The sequence below is a fragment of the Eptatretus burgeri genome, chromosome 5 (genome assembly GCF_056783735.1).
Source record: "Eptatretus burgeri isolate ZD-2024b chromosome 5, Ebu_testis_v1, whole genome shotgun sequence".
Lineage (NCBI taxonomy): Eukaryota > Metazoa > Chordata > Myxini > Myxiniformes > Myxinidae > Eptatretus > Eptatretus burgeri.
The window spans coordinates 121,325,917-121,347,425 of record NC_140965.1 but is presented as its reverse complement, the minus strand read 5'-3'; the positions used below and the strand labels follow the sequence as shown (position 1 = coordinate 121,347,425).

At 39.1% G+C, this 21,509-nt stretch overlaps 1 long non-coding RNA gene across 1 annotated transcript in view; it reads right to left on the bottom strand.

Moving 5' to 3' along the window:
- LOC147027253 (uncharacterized) overlaps positions 1-19,864 on the bottom strand; it is a 155,229-nt gene extending 135,365 nt beyond the window's left edge. Inside the window, exon 1 of the long non-coding RNA XR_015057967.1 lies at positions 19,760-19,864. This is a non-coding gene — a long non-coding RNA (uncharacterized LOC147027253). The remainder of the gene's footprint in view (positions 1-19,759) is intronic.
- Positions 19,865-21,509: the final 1,645 nt, after the last annotated feature.

The window sequence follows — 21,509 nt, the reverse complement described above, 5'->3', positions numbered from 1 at the left end:
ACTCATTGTGATGTCTAATGTTAATATCCTTCAAAAAATTACAGTAAACACCTTCACACACAAAAACATAAATGATCTTTTGAAGGAATATCTTTAAAATATATGCATGTCATACATGTAATGTTGATATTCTTAAAGGATTTTATAATAGACACCTTCAAACACAATAATACAAGAAGAATGAAGAATGGGATACTTGGATACTCTATTGAAAATATTGATGAAGCATTTAAAGGACATATAAAAATAAGATTATTTCACTTTTAATGAACAAACACCAACATCAATCATTGAGACAATTCTTATGGTTAAACCAATAAATGAAATTCTAATTATAAATACATTGAAGCAAAATTAGTACTTTTAAGTTTTATATGAGAGTAAAAATTAAAATGACAAGCGAAGATGATGAAGAAACTCCCTACATGAGAACAAACCCTCACTTTATCATATTATTCCAAGATTTCTTTGATTGTGATGTATATGATGAACTTCTGAGATATGAACAAAATGGTAATGACAGCATGGAAGGTAGTGGAGTCGTTATTGAAAAAATAATCTTTTTGGACATACACATCCTAAAATCAGATCCTCTCAAAGCTTACTCCTACATTGATTTACCAAGAGATATAGCTTAAAAAGCAGTTGTTAATATTCAAAGCAATGATAATAAATGCTTTCTATGGTCTGTTCTTGCTCTCCTACATCATCCAAAATGGAACAACTGAAAGAGTATCTCATTCTAAGAAATATGAGAAGACACTAAATGCTAAAGTATGAAAGTTTCCAATGCCATTGAGAGATATTCCTGAATTTGAGAAAATGAATAATCTATCTGTTAATGTCTTTGGATTAAACTGATACAAACAAAGTTCAGATATTAAAAATTACAAACAACTATAAAAATGATGAAATGCAAATTGACCTTGTCTACTTTACTTCAAAGGAAAAATCACATTATGCTTGCATCAAATATTTATCAAGATTAACCAAATCACAACTATACACCAGAAAATGTAAAACTTATCCTTGCAAGAGATGACTCAACTCCTTTCATACAAAATAACGATTAAATCAACATTTGAAATATTGTAGGAATCATAAATCAACCGCAATCAATTTACCAAAAGCAGTTTCAAACATATCATACAAATATTTTAACAAATCTATAAAACATTCATTTGTAATAAACACTGATTTTGAAAGTGTCCTTGAAAAGATAGACACTGTTTCTCCAAATCCAAAGAAATCATTCATAAATAAATAGCAAAAACATACTCCTTGAGGTTTCTGTTATTATGGCAAATCATCTGTTCGTGATGAATGCAACAAGTTATAACTTTACAGACGAGAGGAGTTTGTGAAATGACTGGAAAAAAGACTGTGTTCAATTTCCCAGGTAATGGAAATATATATATATATATATATATATATATATATATATATATATATATATATATATATATATATATATATATATATATATATATATATATAAACCAATGTCCTAAAAAAAGAAGAGAAAAGGAAATTTAGGCAACCACAGGCTGTCTGTCATATTTCTGAGGAGAAAATTAGTGAAGGTCTAAAGGTAAGAGACCATTGTCATCTCACTGTTAAATATAGAGGTCCAGGTCATCAGAGTTGTAATGTCAAATTTACACTTCCCTCGTACATTACAGTATTTCTTCATAATGTTCACTATGACACACGCATTTTTCTAAACGAATTGAGTAAAACCAGTGGTGACATTTCAGCAATTCCTCACACTAACCAGGATTAAATCTCCTTCACAAAAACAATTCCTACATCTCCCTCAACTCATATCAGATTTATTGACACATTCAAGTTTATGTCAAGTCCATTATCTGACTTGGTATCAAATATTAAAAACTTTTCAATTCTCCAATCACATTTCTCAAATCAAGAAAAGATTGATCTCCTATCACAAAAGGGAATTCCTTATGATCATACAAACTCATTTAGCAGGTTTAAAGAAACACAACTTCCCTTAAAGGAAAGTTTCTTTTCTGAATTTAATAAAAATCAGAATAATTGATGAAGATTATGCACAAGCACCAAATGTTTGGAAGAAGTTCAATATAAAGAACCTTGGGGAATACCACAATTTGTATCTTAAAACTGATGTTCTTTCTCGGCTGATGTATTTGAGACTTTTAGAAAAGTCTGTCATCATAAAAATTCCTATGGATTAGACCCTGCTCACAATTACACAGCCCCAGGATTGGAATATCACAAGTCTGTTCAAAGTGATATGCCAAAGCCAACAACGAATATCTTCCTAACTATAATGTTAAAAAAGATAGTCCTTACTTGATGTATTCTGATACTAACAATTTGTATGGATGGGCTATGTCTCAATCTTTACCTTATGGAAATCTTTGATGGGTTAAGGAGAAAAATTATGAAAAAGTTTTACAGAACATTGTTATTTCCTCTCAAAAATAATAGATGTTGCTAAAGTAGGATATTATTTTGAGGTTGATTTAAAATATCCTGAAGAACTCCAGAAGAAACATAAATTGACAAAACAATAATTGTGAAAGTCCAAAGGTTAGTATATTGATAATAAACATTGTTAACTCCTCTCAAAAATAATTGGATGAAGCTAAAGTAGGATATTATTTTGAGGTTGATTTAAAATATCCTGAAGAACTCCGTAAGAAACATAGACCTTCCATATGCACGTGATAAAGAAAGTCCGAAAAAGGAACGGCCTTGTGGTTATCAACAATAATTTCTTACAAAAGGCAAACCAACAGAAAAATTACTTACTACATTATATGATAAAATAAATTATATTTTACATCAAAGGAATATAAAAAAATATTTATCTGCTGAGTTAAGAGTAAAAAAATTAATCGGATTTTGAAATGTAAACAGGAATTGGTTAAAAAAGTATATTGATTTTAACACAGACAAGTCTGAAGGTGACGATGGTTCACGAGCGGTATTTGACGATGTAGATTGTTTCAGAAGTCAAGGATGAGACAATGTGATAATGTTTGACCAAGTTATAAAAATGATCAACATGATGTGGTACGAGTGACAGGTTATTAGCTGCAAAATGTCGAAAACCCAGTTTCGTTCAACAACTTTAAAAATTTGACCTTTGCATAACCTTTAAAGGTCACAAAACAATGTTGTGGACATTAAAATAAGGAAAGAGGATACGTGCTATAGCTTATTGGAGTTAGTTCGTCGAAGAAGGTCGAAAACCCGGTTCGATTCCCACAACTTTGAAAATTTGACTTTTGTGAACTGTAAAGGTCAAAGGTCAAGGATTATGACCTTTGGTGCAAAACTTCCTCTGGAACATTCCAGGAACAATATAACGCCATATAGGCTTTATGGCATTTCGCACTACTCGGATTATCCATACTTTGATGAAATCAGCGTAAAAACAAAGTTGAAGGGGGCGCCACGGGCAAGGTATTCGAGATAGAGCAAAATGGTTTTAAGACTTTCGGTGGGGAATGACCTCAAGATTATGCATAAAAAATATTGTCATCCTAGCTCTCAAAGTTTGGCCTGTCGTATGATTTTTATGTCAAAATTCGCAATTTTCTAAGTTCGTGACCTTGTGACCTTGACCTTCTTGACCTTGGGACGAAAATGAAAAATCGAGCTCCGTGGGGCTATGCAGGTGCCATTGGGCTAACCAAATACCGAAACCCCTGCAAGATTTGACAAACCCTTCAGACAAGAAATTTTTCATGTCAAAATCGCAATTTTCTAAGTTCCTGACCTTGTGACCTTGACCTTGAGACAAAAATGAAAAATCGAGCTCCGTGGGGCTAGGCAGGTGTCATTTGGCTAACCAAATACCGAAACCCCTGTCAGATTCAACAAAACCCCTAGGAGAAGATGCAAATTGAAATCTGCTACCCCCTAAAAACACATGGGCGGACCACGCCCATTTTCAGGAAAACACAACGAGATCATGATATAAACCTCCCACCAAAATTTCATCAGGATCGGATCAAAACCCACGGAGCTATGCTCGGGACAGACAGACAGACAGACAACAATAACGAATATAGTGGTCACTTATATTTCTCGTGAAAATATTTTTTCGTGAACCAAAAAGAGAACACTTGCTGCAAATGATTTTGAGAAGAAGTTTTATAAATTAATGAATAATACTGTATTTGGAAAGACTACAGAAAATGTTAGGAAAAGACAAAATATAAGCCTTGCTACATCTTGGAAACAAGCATCCAACTTAATCGATAAACCAAGTTTTCAAAGAGCGGAGGTGTTTTCAGAGAACATTATTTTGTGATATTCCTTTGAACAAAGAAAATATTGAAATGGATAAACCTATCGATATAGGAATATAAATTATTGACTTGTCAAAGTTGTTAATGTATGACTACTTCTACAACCGAAAGAAGAAATATATGTAAGGGGTGAATCGACTTTATATGGATAGAGACAGTTTTATTTTGAAAATCAACACGGAAGTTATTTATAAGTTTATGTCTCAGGATGTTGGTATTTATGATACAAGGAATTATAAATCAGATAACAAACTATTCTCCACAATGAATATAAAGGTTATTGGAAAGTTTAAAGATGAGTTGGGTGGAAAGATAATGAGCGAGTTTGGCGGCTTGAGAGAAAAGGCTAATGTCTATAAATATATTGATAACAAAATTGAAAAGTGCGATAAAAAGTTAAAGGGGATAAAGAAAGATGTAATCAAAGAAACAATAAATTTTGAAGATTATTACAACTCTTTAGCCCTTAAGAAAGAAGAGTATTGAAAAATGAATACAATAAGAAGTTATAAACATCATTTATATGATACAGAGGAGGTAAATAAGAAGGCATTAGGAGCTTTTGATAGGTTTATTTAAAAAAATGGAATTGACAGCATTTTATATATATATATATATATATATATATATATATATATATATATATATATATATATATATATATACACACACATATATCTGTGTGGTGTCAAGAACATCTGTGTCGAGAGCATCGAGAGCATTTCCATCTGTCTGTATGTTTGTATGTTTGTTTGTATTTAATGGACAGCTCTGGAGGCCAGAGTAGTCAACCAATTTTGATGAAACTTGACAGGTAGGTTCATACCAGGATCTAGTTGTATGCTTTTGAGCACCGTTGCTATGGATGCCACCATTGCCAAGCAACGGGACTTTGAAATTTTTGAAAAATCCTAAAAACTTAATTTTTTCGAAAATCAAAAATCGGCTTCCGCGCTTTTATGCGCACTATAATCAACCTCTGTCAAAAATGTTCAGCCCAATCCGTCAAAAAGTGTATGACTAGTATGCAATTATGTAGCGACCACCCATGTCACCTACCGGCTTGTGGGTTTGTTTGTCTGTTTGTGTACAGGATATCTCAAGAAGTTGTGAACGGATCCAGATGATATTTTGTGTACAGGTTCGGTGTGTTACAAGGATGAACTGTTTAGATGTTGGTGAAGGTCCGGATCCAGATCCATATCTGATGAATTTTTAAATGATTCTTCACCACTGAGAGATGGGCCTCACCCAATTTCTAGCAGGATATGTCAAGCTATTAGGAAGACATGTTTGGTGTTTGACAAGGAAGCAATGATTCTATTTTGGCAAAGATCCGGATCCGAATCCGACTACTAGAATTTTTAAAGGGATTCTTCACCATTGACAGATCGGGCGAAACCAATAAAGAGCAAAATATCTCAAAAAGTTTTGGACGGATTCTGATTAAACTTGGTAGAAAGGTTTGGTATGTGACAAGGAAGAAATGGTTCTATTGTAGTGAAGATCCGGATCCAGATCCGACTACTAGAATTTTAAAAGTGATTCTTCACCATTGAGAGATAGGGCTAAAATGACATATAGCACGATATCTCAAAAAGTTGTGGACGGATTCTGCCGAAACTTACTGGATAGGTTGGGTGTGTTGCAAGGCCGAATTAATTCTATTTTGGTGAAGTTCCAAATCCGGATCTGGATACGAGAATTATTTAATTTTACAGGGATTCTTCGCTATTGATCGGGCCGAAAGCGATATAGTACTGCATAGCATTTCAAAATGATATTTCAAAAATGTATTGGGCCCGATATGTTCTCGTTGATCAGGTAATATGTTGCGGAGGAATGCGCTCTTCCGAGAGCCCTTCTAATTTTCTTTTGTTATTGTGGCATCTTTTTGCACAAATTGCCATTTGACAATTCAGCCTTTACTTTGATGTTTGAATTTTCTTTGTCATTGATTTGTGAGAGAGTAGTTATTGTTAACATTTAAAAAAAAAAGATTCCTGGATTGCTATCTTTACCTGAAATATTTGCACTTAATTTTTTTCATCGAATTTCTAATCAATCATTCTGCCCGACACGACTACCGGGCTTTTGTACCTCCTCCTCGAGGGATGAGGAGAGAGGAAAGCTTTAATGTGAGTGTGAGGACGGTTTCCTGCCTGGCAGCTCGCTATTTGCACCATCATGGAAATGACTCTCGGACTTGAGTTTCACTTGAGTTAAACTAAGGTTCACTGGAATTAAACTGTATTTGCACCCTTATCTTCATCGACACATTTCCTCTCTTCACTCATGGAGTTTCGTTCCACGTGTCTGTTCATGGCCCTTTCCTCAGCAGTGCTTTGCACTCGACACCACACAGCGCTTGGTACCAGGTGTCTTGTTCATGGCCCTGTCTTCAGTGGGTCTTCGCTCCTTTCAACCACAGGGAAACTATCGTTGAACCCCTTTCAATAAGCGGCTTATTCTCATGGGCACTGGTCATTTATGACATGCGTGCCACCAAGTGGATCACATTATTTTATGGACACAATGCCGAATTGGCTCACTAGTGATATGCCATTTCTTGCTTCTTATTGAGCTTGTGACTGTATTCACCTGTACTCAAGCTTAACAGCTTTTGGGACACCGTTCAGACTGGACGAAGTCATCAACCTTTAGCAGTGAGTTGAAGTCGATAACTCAATTTTCTATGAAGGTATGTGTCAGAAGAACATGTTGTATGCTTGGAACAAGATCACCCAAAGGACAGGTACTCTGCTAGTTCAAATAAAATAATGATTTCAAAAATCGTTTTCAAAAATACAGAAGGTTAGTGCAACTAAAGCAGGTTTATACACCAATCACCCTTATCCGCTGTAATAAGCCAACGTTGTCGCCATTTAGTATATGGAGGCTTGATTGATCACCATGGAATGCAACGTCCATCAGCATCATACATTGCCATATTGGCAGCCTCCTCTTCACCCGACATGCACACTCTCACATGCCATGCCCTCTCATGCTATATATCGATATATGGCATGGTGCTTGGAAATATGATCGATAGGATTTGTGTTCTGAAGTCTTCAAGTGCATAATTCAATTTAAATAACTAGTCCACCCACTATCTCTGCGAGTGGAAGGAAAGGTCATGTTATTATCCTCTTTGGGGTGTATAGATTGCAGGAGATCTCGGCTCAGGTCCATTAGTCTTTGAGGGATGACATAAGCATAGAATGCTTCAAAAAAGATGTCGGGATTCTTCTGGATTTCTTTCAGTTTTTTTTAGAAACAGCAGCAGCAAGTGTTTAATCAGATAATCATACAAGTTTGTAAGTCTATTTTTCACGTAATGGTTTAGATGGCTGGCTTAAGATCTTAGGGTCTTGAATCCTGGTCCATGTCATCCTTCTGAGGTTAGTCAGCAAAATGTGTTAATGGGTACTGCATCAGCAGCACAGGCACATCCCCAGAAAATGATTTAACCAGCAGCCATAGGCTGCAGGAGATAGTTAATGAGGATCAATTGGTCTGACTGGCATGGTCTTCCTTGCATGTGATATGCCAGTGCCATTGATAATAATTAATGCCCAAGTACAAATGATATTGACACCAAACAAAGGCAGAACTGCCCACATTTTAATCACCAAATGAAAAAAGTCACCATATTTGAAATTTCATGGAGCACATTCCCAGACTCCATATTCCACTGGAGATTGTGTTGGTTTTACACCCAATAAAAATCTGTGATTGCAACTTGAAGCTTGGAATGCAAAGGAGGTGGTCAAACCAGAAATGAAACTTGACCACAACTTTCAACACACGTGATGTACTAAAGTTTGTTCACACCATTAAAAAATTGGGCCCGAAGAGGTTCTAAAAAAAAATAATTGAAATATTGGGCCAAAAACGAAACATTGCCTGATATTTCAAAAATGTATTGATTGGGCCCGATATGTTCTCATGGATCAGGTGTCATGTGGCGGAGGTATGTGCTCTACCGAGTGCCCTTCTAGTTAACACCTGAAATGATTTAGAGTATATCAGGCAATGGGTTTGAATACTTATGGCACTGAGATCATCTGGTTTTCTCTGTTCATCGAATTTATTAACATTTTATCAGCTTTTTTGGCTTTACCCTTTGGATTAGTTTGTGAAGCCTCTATTTTTTAAGTTTGATTTGAAAACATCATATAATAAGCTCAGGTGGCATTAAAATGTGAACACTTTGGTGAGAGGTGAATGCTTTTGCAGGCAACTATCGTGTTACGGCTGTGGAAATTCACAATACACCATAAAGGGTCCTTAGATCAGTTATGACGATAAGTAATTGTGTGGTTAGATTTCCCCACCGTTGTTTAGAGGGAATTTCCGTGTTCACAGGGCTGTGATCCTTTGAGTTAGCCGTTTTTCTTTTCTCCATCATTATGTTGGACCAATCATCCCCCAACAACCAAATCGCCACTACCAACACCCTTCCCAAACCACCACAGCAAACTCCCACCACCTCCGCCTTTCTACCACACGTCGTACCATGGGTTGTGAATGCGTTGCTTTCACCTCGAAAAGCGGATCAGGAATGTTTCATGCCCCCTTTTCATCCACCCAATGGCTGAGCATTGGGTGGTGTGGCCCTGCCTCCGAACCCGCTGTGATCCAGAAATTTGCATATACGCCCCTCCCTCGGCCTATATAAACGCAAGCACAATGCAGCTCACGGCAGAAAAGTGGGAGCAGTGGAGTGGCAGCAGCAGTGTCGGCAGTCAAGTGGCAGTCAAGTCTGGAGTCGGTGGAGTGGCAGTCTGGAGAAGCGGGAGAGTGTGGCCGGAGCAGTGGAGTGGCGGCAGTGCAGTGTGTCGGCAGTCTGGAGAATCGGGAGATGGGGCAGTCAAGTCGAGTGCAGTGTCGGCAGGGCAGTCAAGTCGGGAGACGGAGCTCGAAGCCGACAGGAAAGGCAGACGGGGAGCGCCGGAGAGAGCTCACCGACCAGGCCAGGGGCACGAAGCCAGGGGCAGCTACGCTCACATCGCGGATTGCTCGCCATCGCGCCACAAGGGCGCGGGTAAGACCCTTCGGTCTCGTGGACCTGGCCGCTCATCCAGGTTCCACGCGCATTAGGCCCACGGGCCCAGTCTGACTCCCTTGTCTATGAGGGGGTCTTTTCTTGCTTTTTCTTTGAATGCGTGTTGTGGTGCCGAGTCCCATAAGTAAAACCGTATTAGTGACTGTACATAATTGCTTATAGAGGGTCGTAGCACCTTTTGTTCTGTTTTCGTGCATGTTAGTGTTTTGCATTCCTGACTGCATATGTGCTTGTATAATAAATGTATGAGTGTGCAATAAATGTGCTTGTCGAACTGTTCCCCGTTTCGTTGTGTCCTTTCCCTTGTTTGAAAGTTCCATCTTGCATCACGGAAGGAATTGGTAGAAGGGTGTAAGCACCCGGTAAATAATCACGTCCGTCGGGGCCGGCGATAACACCACTCGGTTATCACTGAAGCACGGAACGGACCGCTTAAGCGGTTCGTGTCCTAGGCCGGCCAGCGGCGAGGTACGATCGCCCGGTTAACTACACGCGCAGGTACTTAGGTAGGTCGAGTTTTGCGAACAACCCTATCCTGCACGGGTGGCCGATTGGCACGATTGTAGTGTGGTCGAAAGACCCACCCGTGACTAGCTCCTGGCGGTATTTCCACGGAGAGTCACGACTGAATTGTCCGTTCAGGTGGGTGACGTGGTCGCGATTTGAGTTTCGTGGCCGATCGCACGCCGGGCAATATATTTATAAGTATATATATATATATATATATATATATATATATATATATATATATATATATATATATATATATATATTTACTCATTAATATGAAAAGTAAGGTCCATACCTCTCGAATGCTCCCCTCCAATGAAAAATCGGAGCGACGAACACATTTCCATTACTTTCTAACACTTCTGCCACTAATATCAGGCAGTCATGTGGTCTACCAGAATGCATTTCTGTGACTGAGCATTCTCCTACTGTATATTGAAAAATAAAAGAATGCTGGCGTGTTTTGTTTCTATAGCTTTTTGAACTTGCCTCATACAATGTCATCTGTACAGCTCTCTCCATTAACAAATCCCTCTATTATCTCGCTTTGGGAACAGGCTCCATGTGTCTGTTGTCTAATGCCTCTCTCTGCAGTCCTTCATGAGTGCCGACTGTGTGAACTCAAGCTTTGTACCATACCCAGCTGTGCTCCCTTATACTCTTGTTGACCTCCTCCACCCCTTTTCTTTTCACTGCTCATCCACTCATATGCAACGTCTTTGTATTCCTGAGCCCTTTGAGCATTACATGTCTGTGGACCTGCTGCCCTCTGTTGTTAGCTCTTCTCTGAGCCTAGATCGGTGTATATAAAAAACAATGTATCATTCATTGATACATTTTGCCGATTCCATCCCATGGTGACATCCTCCTCAGCATCAATATTCTACCATGTGAACACCCAGGGGTATTGCCCCTATTGTTTAAAAGTTAAACCACTGATTACATTGACGTGAAACCGACTACACTTATTTTCTAACCTTTCAAATATATAAAGTTTGAATTGATATGGAGTAAATTACTCCTGAAATGATTTAGAATTCATCAGACAAAGCTGAGTAAAGGAACAATGCATCCCACAAAGCTGATTAAATGAACAATGCATTACATAAAGCTTACTAAATGAAGAATGCCTCACATAGAGCTTATCAAATGAACAATGCATTACACAAAGCTGATTAAATAAACAATGCATCACACAAAGCTTAGTACAAAATGAACAATGCATCAAACATAGCTTAATAAATGAACAATGCATCATACAAAGCTTATTAAATGAACAATGTTTCACACAAAGCTTATTAAATAAACAATATCACACAAAGCATATAAACTGAAAAACCCATAACACAAAGCTTATTAAATGAACAATGCATCAAACAAAGCTTAATGAATGAAAAATGCATCACCAAAGCTTAGTAAATGAACAATGCATCACCAAAGCTTATTAAATTAACAATGTTTCACACAAAGCTGAGTAAATTAATAATGCATCACACAAAGCTTATTACATGAACAATGCTTCAAACAAAGCAAATTATATGAACAATGCATCACATAAAGCTTATTACATGAACAATGCTTCAAACAAAGCTGATTAAATGAACAATGCATTATATAAAGCTTAATAAATGCAAAATGCGTCACATAGAGCTTATCAAATGAACAATGCATTACATAAAGCTGATTAAATAAACAATGCATCACACAAAGCTTAGTACCAAATGAACAATGCATCAAACAAAGCTTAATAAATGAACAATGCATCATACAAAGCTTATTAAATGAACAATGTTTCACACAAGGCTGACTAAATGAATAATGCATCACACAAAGCTTATTGCATGAACAATGCTTCAAACAAAGCAAATTATATGAACAATGCATCACACAAAGCTTACTAGATGAACAATGACTGAAACAAAGCTTCTCAAATGAACTATACCTCACACAAAACTGATGAAACGAATAATGTCTGAAAGGAAATTTATTAAATGAACAATGTCACACAAAGCTTATTAAATTAACAAAGCCTCCCACAAAATTTATTAAATGAACAATGCATCACTTAAAGCTTAGTAAATGAACAATGCCTCACACAAAGCTAATTAAATGAACAATGCATCACACAAAGCATACTAAATGAACAATGCATCACACAAAGCTGATTAAATAAATAATGCCTTAAAGGAAGTTTATTAAATGAACAATATCACACAAAGCTTACTAAATTAAAAACCCATTACACAAAGCTTAATAAATGAACAATGCATCACCAAAGCTTATTAAATGAACAATGTTTCACACAAAGCTTACAAAATGAACAATGCATCAAACAAAGCTTAAAAAATGGACAATGAATCACACAAAGCTAAGTAAATGAACAATGCATCACACAAAGCGTATTAAAGGAACAATGCATCACACAAAACCTATTAAATGAACAATGCATCACACAAAGCTTATTAAATGAACAATGCATCACACAAAGCATATTAAAGGAACAATGCAACACACAGCTTATTAATGGAATAATGCATCACACAAAGCTAATAAAAAGAAGAATGCATTACACAATGCTTATTAAACAAAATGTCACACAAAGTTTATTAAATGAGCAATGTATCACACAAAGCTTATTAAATGAATAATGCAACACACAGCTTATTAATGGAATAATGCATCACACAAAGCTTATAAAAAGAAGAATGCATTACACAATGCTTATTAAACAAACAATGTCACACAAAGCTTGTAAAATGAGCAATGCATCACACAAAGCTTGTCAAATGAACAATGCAACACACAGATTATTGATGGCATAATGCATCACACAAAGCTAAGGAAATGAACAACGCATCACACAAAGTGTATTAAAGGAACAATGCATCACACAAAGCTTATTAAATGAACAATGCCACACACAGCTTATTAATGGAATAATGCGTCACACAAAGCTAATAAAAAGAAGAATGCATTACACAATACTTATTAAACAAAATGTCACACAAAGCTTATTAAATGAACAATGCAACACACAGCTTATTAATGGAATAATGCTTCACACAAAGCTAATAAAAAGAAGAATGCATTACACAATGATTGTTAAACAAAATGTCACACAAAGCTAATAAAAAGAAGAATGCATTACACAATGATTGTTAAACAAAATGTCACACAAAGCTTATTAAATGAGCAATGCATCACACAAAGGTTATTAAATGAATAATGCAACACACAGCTTATTAATGGAATAATGTATCACACAAAGCTTATAAAAAGAAGAATGCATTGCACAATGCTTATCAAACAAAATGTCACACAAAGCTTATTAAATGAGAAATGCATCACACAACGCTTATTAAATGAATAATGCAACACACAGCTTATTAATGGAATAATGCATCACACAAAGCTTGTAAAAAGAAGAATGAATTACAATATGCTTATTAAACAAACAATGGCACAAAAAGCTTATTAAATGAGCAATGCATCACACAAAGCTTATTAAATGAGAAATGCATCACACAAAGCTTATTAAATGAACAATGCAACACACAGCTTATTAATGGAATGATGCATCACACAAAGCTTATAAAAAGAAGAATGCATTACACAATGCTAATTAAACAAACAATGTCACACAAAGCTTATTAAATGAACAATGCATCACACAAAGCTTATTAAATGAACAATGCAACACACAGATTATTAATGGAATAATGTATCACACAAAGCTAAGAAAATGAAGAATGCATCACACAAAGCATATTAAAGGAACCATGCAGCACACAAAGCTTATTAAATGAACAATGCAACACACAGCTTATTAATGGAATAATGCATCACACAAAGCGTATTAAAGGAACAATGCATCACACAAAGTTTATTAAATGAACAATGCAACACACAGCTTATTAATGGAATAATGCATCACACAAAGCTTATAAAAAGAAGAATGCATTACACAAAGCTTATTAAACGAACAATGCAACAGGCATCTTATTAATGGAATAATGCATCACACAAAGCTTATAAAAAGAAGAATGCATTACACAATGCTTATCAAACAAAATGTCACACAAAGCTTATTAAATGAGAAATGCATCACACAAAGCTTATGACACAAACATTGCATCAAACAAAGGTTTTTAAATGAACAATGCCTCACACAAAGCTTAATTAAATTAATAATCCATCACAAAAAGCTGATTGAATGGACAATGCATCACACAAAACTTATTAAATGAACAATGCATCACACACAGCTTAAATGAACAATTCTTCACAGAAAGCGTATTAAATGAACAATGTATAACACATCCCAAATAGCAGGATCCTGTTCATTCATCAAATGGCAACCATGGATAGGCCCCATATCCACAAATGAAATAAGTATTATTTAAAGCTGCTTGGGGTTCTGTGTGGTTGTCTGGTTATCTATGACTATCCTTGTCCCATTGGTTTGACCATTAATTGTTGTTTCAATTGTAATTTTTGTTCTTGGGTATATAGCATAATATTGACATGTTGAGTTACTGAAGTAAGGTCCATTGCCTAAATGACGAGCTCGACAAACTCGTCCTGCTTCTTTACCCATAACTTCAAAATATGGTGGGTGTATTTCCAATCCTTCCACATTCCTTCCTTTATACCTAGGATAGTACCATCCCTTGGAATCAGTACAGTTATATCATCCTTTTTTTCCATCTTCCTTTCATTTCTACCATTTTTGCTTTTATCATCTGAATTGACTGTTTTACTCTCCTTAATGGCAGGTTCTCTTGCCTATGCACTAGAAATCCACATATTGTTGTAGAGCCGGGCGTCGGTGGCGAGCACAACTGCCAGATGGAGCAGTAGAGTCGGCTCCACCGAACACCTGGAATGTATAGGTCGTCACCCCGGATAACTCCGAAGCTGACGGGTCCCTTATCGGACCGAAGATCGCCAATAGGTCGACCGTGTGGGATAGGGTCGATTGCCAATTTCAATTTACCTAAATACCCATGTCATCCAAAATAACGGGGAAATTCACGCTTGGCAGGATCTGCACGATCCGGGCCGTTACCGAGCCGGATCCGAACCGTACGGAGAGTACCAGAATCCTGCCGGGCCGATTGCACAATTTTGGCAGCAATGAGGCCTCCTAGTTCCCATTTGCAGTGCAGCAAACCAATGACAGAAAGGACAAGGATGAGCTGGTACATTCAACAATAGGGGTATTTATTTTATAATGGGGGGGGAAGAGGGGAGCATGTAAGGGCAGAGTTATCACGACTAAGAAATGTGAATAATGTACAACAAAAACAGTTAACAGTTCTACTTACAGATGGGCTCACACACAGATGCACACCAAAAAAGAAATGGACCCGCCGGGTCTTTATTCGGCTCTCCAGCAGAGAAGGATAGTTCGGCTGGGAGTCAGGATGGCTGGCTACCTAGCCGCGAGTGCGCGGCTGATCGTTCACCCCTTCCCAGAGCTCCGGTCGCCAACGGACGGACCAGGGCAGCCGAATCCAGCCGAATCCGAACTAGGGCAGCTGAAACCCAGGCAGAGACGCGCACTCGAGCAGACTCAGGATGCAAAACTCTCGCAGACTGGATGCAAATTCTCCTCACGCTCGTCCCGACAACCACTCTTTTTCGCCAGGAGGGAAGGGCCTCTGCTCCTGGCCCTCGCCTCCTCATTGGTCGGACCCATCACTTGATTCCCAGGCCATCCTCCATTGGACAGGCCCACGGTAGGCGGGGCAACTCCCACCCTTCTGGGCGGAGTCCCGATCGGAGGCGTTTGTGGCTCCGCCCACCTCCTCACCTTCGGCCACGTGCGTAATGACGATCGTGTTGAGTCGGAAACGGGGCGGGTGAGACGCCCACTCCTTGCTGATTGTCTAAAGAGGGATGCCATGCCTATGGTAGGCTCCGCCCACACACGCGCTTGCTGGCGAGTGTGCGAAGAATGCCGCGAGGGTTATGGCGTCAGGATGGAGCGATGGTGTTGTAGTTGTAAGTGATGTAAAAATGTAAAAGAAAACCCTGACTATCAAAATAACTCCGCAGCGCATGAACATTTAATTCCCATTAGACAAGGATGGGACCCTAACTCGAAACACGTACTTACCGATATAACTGTTCTATAAGGACCTGAATGTTGAGTGCAATGGGTTCCAGATTCGGAACAATATATCTTCCCCTTGAAATAGGACTGCCAAAAGAGGCAGTCCATTCTTCATTGAGTGTGGCAAATGCAAACACACCCAGCACCTGTTCTTATTCATTCCATTAGCATGCTGCAAAGGATATTGCTAGAAACATATTTAGGGGATGCTCATGTGTAATCGTTCATTCATGTAATGTTATGTCACATATATGCCTCATATGTGACCGTAAGGGTTTGATGTGTTGGGGAGTCATAACATTTTGGTTGACATCATTCGTTTCTTTACTTGTGACAAATAACTTGTTGAGTTAGTCAGGGTGTATAAAATCACATGATTGTTGAACACACATACATACATCAATACAAGCAACATTTGTCAATCCTAACCAGGAAAGAACCCCTATCTAGATTAAAAGCAAAAGAAAATGATCGCCTCAGCTCTGACTCCGCCCCATCAAAGAAGAATGTCTCCCCTGTCGACACTGGGAAGACAAAAGAGCCTCTCTCGGAGGAGGAGCACCGAGACACCGACACGCCCCTCCTCCAATCGCGGCTGGCCACCACGACACCCGAAAATGCCCCGTCCAATCCGGAGGTGAGTTACCCGAGAGCGGATCCCTCCACCCCTCACGGGGGGGGGGGGGGAAGGATCGCGAGGCGCTCAAAGAGGAGTCGGTGGTTCCTTGGTTCATTGGAGGTCATTACTTGTTTCTGGTCTGCTGGGCACTCCTGGTCGTTGGTCATCGTTCGTGGCTGGCCGGGTCGTTCGTAGGATCCTGGCTGTGCTCGTTGGATTCTGGTTCATGGGTTCGAGTCCCACCTTGGTGGGTTGTGTTGGAGCGCTCGAGCTGGGGATTCCTGTTCCCTTCCACGGACTCCGAGCTCCATAGGTGCGAGTCGGTAAAACCGCACGAGGCGGCCAGGTACCCGACCAAACTCTAACCCCCAACTTGCCTATCCTCTGTGGCTGGAGGGTCCAATAAAGACCAGCCAGCTCCATTTCTTTTTGGGTGTGTGTGTCTGTCTGTGGCCAGTCTTGTAAGTAGAACTGTTAAGTGATTGCCATGGTACATTTGCCGGCATTTATATTCGTGGTTAAGTCTGCTCTGTGTTTCCCTCCCTATTGCCTATTGTAAATAAATAACTGTTAAATATTCCAGTTCATTGTCTGTGTTTTCTTTCATTGACCCAGTATGGTTCGGGCTTGAGAATTAGGAAGGCCGATTGTGCCGTAAATTGTTATTTGGGCCGGCGCGGCTTTGGGAATTCCTGCCGGATGCGATTCGGTAACAGCGACTCGGTTCGGACAAAGCCGGCCGAGGGTGTGGCTTCCCCGGTAGCTCGACGGCATGGGTACTTAGGTAAATTGGAATAGACAAATAAACCCTACCCCACGCCGTCGAAATATTGGCGTCCACGGTCCATTAAGCGACCCGTCGACTTCGGAGTTATCCGGAGTGACGACCTTCTATTCCGGGTGTTCGGAGGGGAGACGGCCCAACTGCTCCATCTAGTGGTCGTTCCTCGCCACCGACCCCTGGCCCACAACACTATCACCCGGTGGAGAGGACTGGGTGGTTTGTTATTGCCCTCTCGGCAGTAGCCCGGGCAGGAATCTGAAACCCAGCCACAATGATGGAAACAGCTCGCCCACTCCCCATGAAGAACACTGAATACAAAGTAATGCCAATCCCTCAATTTGTATTTAAAATAAATACAAAACATTGAATATTCTGCGACCAAGCCCACAATTCAAAAGGGGTTTTTTTTACAGGGGTACTGCATCAGCGGCACAGCTGCGCCCAAACAAAATGACAGCCACCCAGAAGTCAAGCTGCCACACACACAAGAACAATAAGAAGAGACAAATCCTCTACGCTAGCAGACTGGACACTTATCCAATGTCCATCTGAGGGACGGCACCTGCATTGATGAATCGCCCTGCCTGTGAAACACCAAGATGGTGATTCACAACCAGGCGACACAGTTCAAAGGCAAATTGATACATAAACAAATTTGGTTTTCACCATAACATGAAATAAATTCCCTGCTCCAGATGAGAATCCTGGTGGTTGGATCTAAATCTCATGAGCAAAGCCATCGATGATGATAACGGTACAATAAAATACAATACAATACAGTATACTGTAAAAGACGTCATATTTGCTGAGCCTCCGATCATTATAACATAGTGAGTGAATTTCCAAATTGTTTTCAGAGTACAATTTAATATTACTTGGATAGAGGGTTTGCAGAGCTATCCCATAATACCGTGCGTGCCGCCACGTTGGTTGTATTCACCTCTCCTGCAACGATAACACCAGCAGCTCCACAATCTATCACATTCCACCAGCAACTATACAGTCCATCACGTCCCATCTCCCTATTCTGACCCACTGCAACTGAAGGTCACGATCTTGCCCACACGGTCCGCCAACCAACATGGTGCCCGCGCAAAATCATCCCGCATTAAAACGTGTCAGCGTAACCATGGTGACCAGATACCTTGACTAGTGGTTCACATGCAGCATTCTCAATGCCCCCAGCTGGATTTTAGAGTCCTGCTCAATCATAACGAAATCAGCTGCATTGACATTCTGATGCATAAAGCCATCAGCATATGGCTGGAATTACAAGGCTCCACTCCCCCAGAGCTCTCCCACAACTGTTGATTTATATCTCCCAATGTCGTGACACATGCCAACCACCTCCACAAACTCCCTCACGTCCTAGATCGACGCAAACAAAAAAGTTCCTTCTTAGAGCTGCACGTCCTATGCATGAACGCAAACAAACACAAAGACACAATCCGGCGAGCATGGGACAAACTCATTTACATTTAAATGTTCAACTACCGAGACCACGAGTGAGCACTCCCCAGTTGGAGAATTAATCAAGTTGCTAACAATGATATTTCCAAACTGTATGCACCAATGATATCATTCAAATCCACTGAGAGGCCAGATCTGGATTTGGACCTTAACCAAAATCTGATCATTTTGCCTGTGTCGCTCTTGTCATGCATATGTATATGTAGATGTAACCTGGGATTTTTTTTTTTTTTTATCACCGAGTGTTTCTTTTTCCAGCAGTGTTAACCATTAATTATTTTAAAAGTAGTCAGCAGGAACTGACATATACAATTTTATACTTTCCTGATCACCACTGGGAATGTAATGGCAAACCACTTCATGTAATCCTTGAACTGAGGTCATCAATCTCCAGTGTTGCCACCAGTTGCCATTGTTTCCGCACGGCATGCTCACCTGCAGGCATCTGCCTACACACTCACCTTCGTGCATCTGCCCACAGCAAATTACATTGTATTTTCATCCATCTAATCAATGAGCGACCTGTAACTGTATACTCCAGCATGCGGCACCCCCTGCCATGCCTACTGGCTCTCTCAGTGCTGCGTTCAAATCCATAACACCGTTTTAAACTGTAACACTCATTCCCATCACACCGTCGCGTGCCAGTGGTTTGACCCCCACCAAAGTGCTCACTTTATCAACCGCACCCAACATCACCAGCTTTTACCGTCAATTTTTTTTTTTAACGTCTGTTTCCCATTTCCTTGTTTTCACTTTCACTTTGAGTGTTAATCAATCCTCAGAAATCAAACTTTTACTTTTGAATTTCCTGTTGTTTAGTTCATAGCGACTTGCCTGACAAGAACAACACACCGCTATCAAGTGATTTCAAAAGGTCTCTTACCTTCTTTTCTGATCCCCCTTGTGGCCAGGTGCTTGCTTTCTGTCCGGCAGAGGCCCCTCTCCCCTCTCCAGACTCGACAGGCCCTGCTCGCTGCGCCATGTTCTGTTGTGGAAGTTTTGGATACCTATAAATCAGAAAAGACTTCATAGTCCAAAATATATATATATATATATATATATATATATATATATATATATATATATATATATATATATATATATATATATATATATATATATATTGTTCATTGAATAAAATAAGCACACATGTGAAGTGAAAGCCTGTCCATGTTGTCCAAGCAATCACTAACTATAGACAAAAGGCTACTGAGTTTTATATTATTGATAATAGGGTGTGGTCTATAACCAAATCATCATTTAGAGAAAAACAAGTTAATCAATGTCAATTGACAAGAAAGCTTTGTAAAGCAAGAATTAATTAAAACAGAAAGGAAAAACAACTCCATATTTAGCCAGGTGTGCCCTGAAGCAGGATGTGGGAGTGTGAGAGCGCGGTCTCGGCTCAGGATATGTGTGAGAAAGTGTAACTCTTTGTTCGTGCAGATGAGCGAAAGACGCAACATTTGCCAAAAGTCCTTGACCATACTCCTAACTGTAAAGCATTTTAAACATTATTTATTAAATTCACACAAGCTTTTCGAAGCATAATTAGTATTTTTACCCCAGTACACAAGTTCAACTTCAATTCACTTCCCACAGTGACCCTACAAACGTCAGTTTATGATCAAGGTAAAACTTAATTCAAATTTAATGTTATATTTTGAGCCCCGATCGAAAAATAAACATGTAGTTTTGCAGTACGGTACGATGGCTCTGGATTTGTCGCAATCACACATGCGCAGAGAGGAGTGAGATTTTTATTTGTATTTTTTTAGTCTACCTGCCTGTCTGGCAGTTAAACAAAATTGAAAAATATTCCAAACAGGAAACTTACTGTTTTTGAGGACATCATCATGGACACAAACAGGCATGGCTAACTAATGTAATGTGCTACATAACATTGTGTACAAGGCACTCATCTGCAGCGGCAAACTTCAGAAGATTTCTTTCTACAACTTATGAAATCTTTATTACACTGCACTCAAGAAGCGAAAGGCAGGGTTAAGTGGTCGGAAGCATACATACGGATGGCATACGTCGCACGTCTTGTCTGCTTTTTGTAAACAGCACACATCAAAAACCGTTCAGTGGAGAAAATTGAAACTTTACCACATGTTACGTGACCATGTGATATAGTGGTCACTCTTTTGAGATCAACGTAATCAAAAGGTCAACAAAGGCCAAATTTCTGAAATCCTCAATTTTCATCCAATTGACTTGAAATTTGAACTGGATTTGCATATCAGGACACTAAATTCAATCACCAACTATGTTTGACTTCAACATGTGCCGGAATTTCGAAAAATGAAAATTTTCATCCGATTAACTTCAAATTTGAACAGGATTTGTGTATGAGGACATTAAATTCAACCACCAATTACTTTTGAGGTCAACATATGCCAAACGGTCAATGTGGGCCAAATTTCTGAAATCCTCGATTTTCATCTGATCGACTTGAAATTTGAACAAGATTTGCAGATCAGGTCAGTAAATTCAACCACCAACTGATTTTGAGGTCACCATCGGCCAAACGCTCAACATCGACCGAATTTCTAATATTGGCAATTTTCATCCGATTGACTTGAAATTTGAAGAAGATTCTCACATTTGGTCATTGAAATCAACGACCA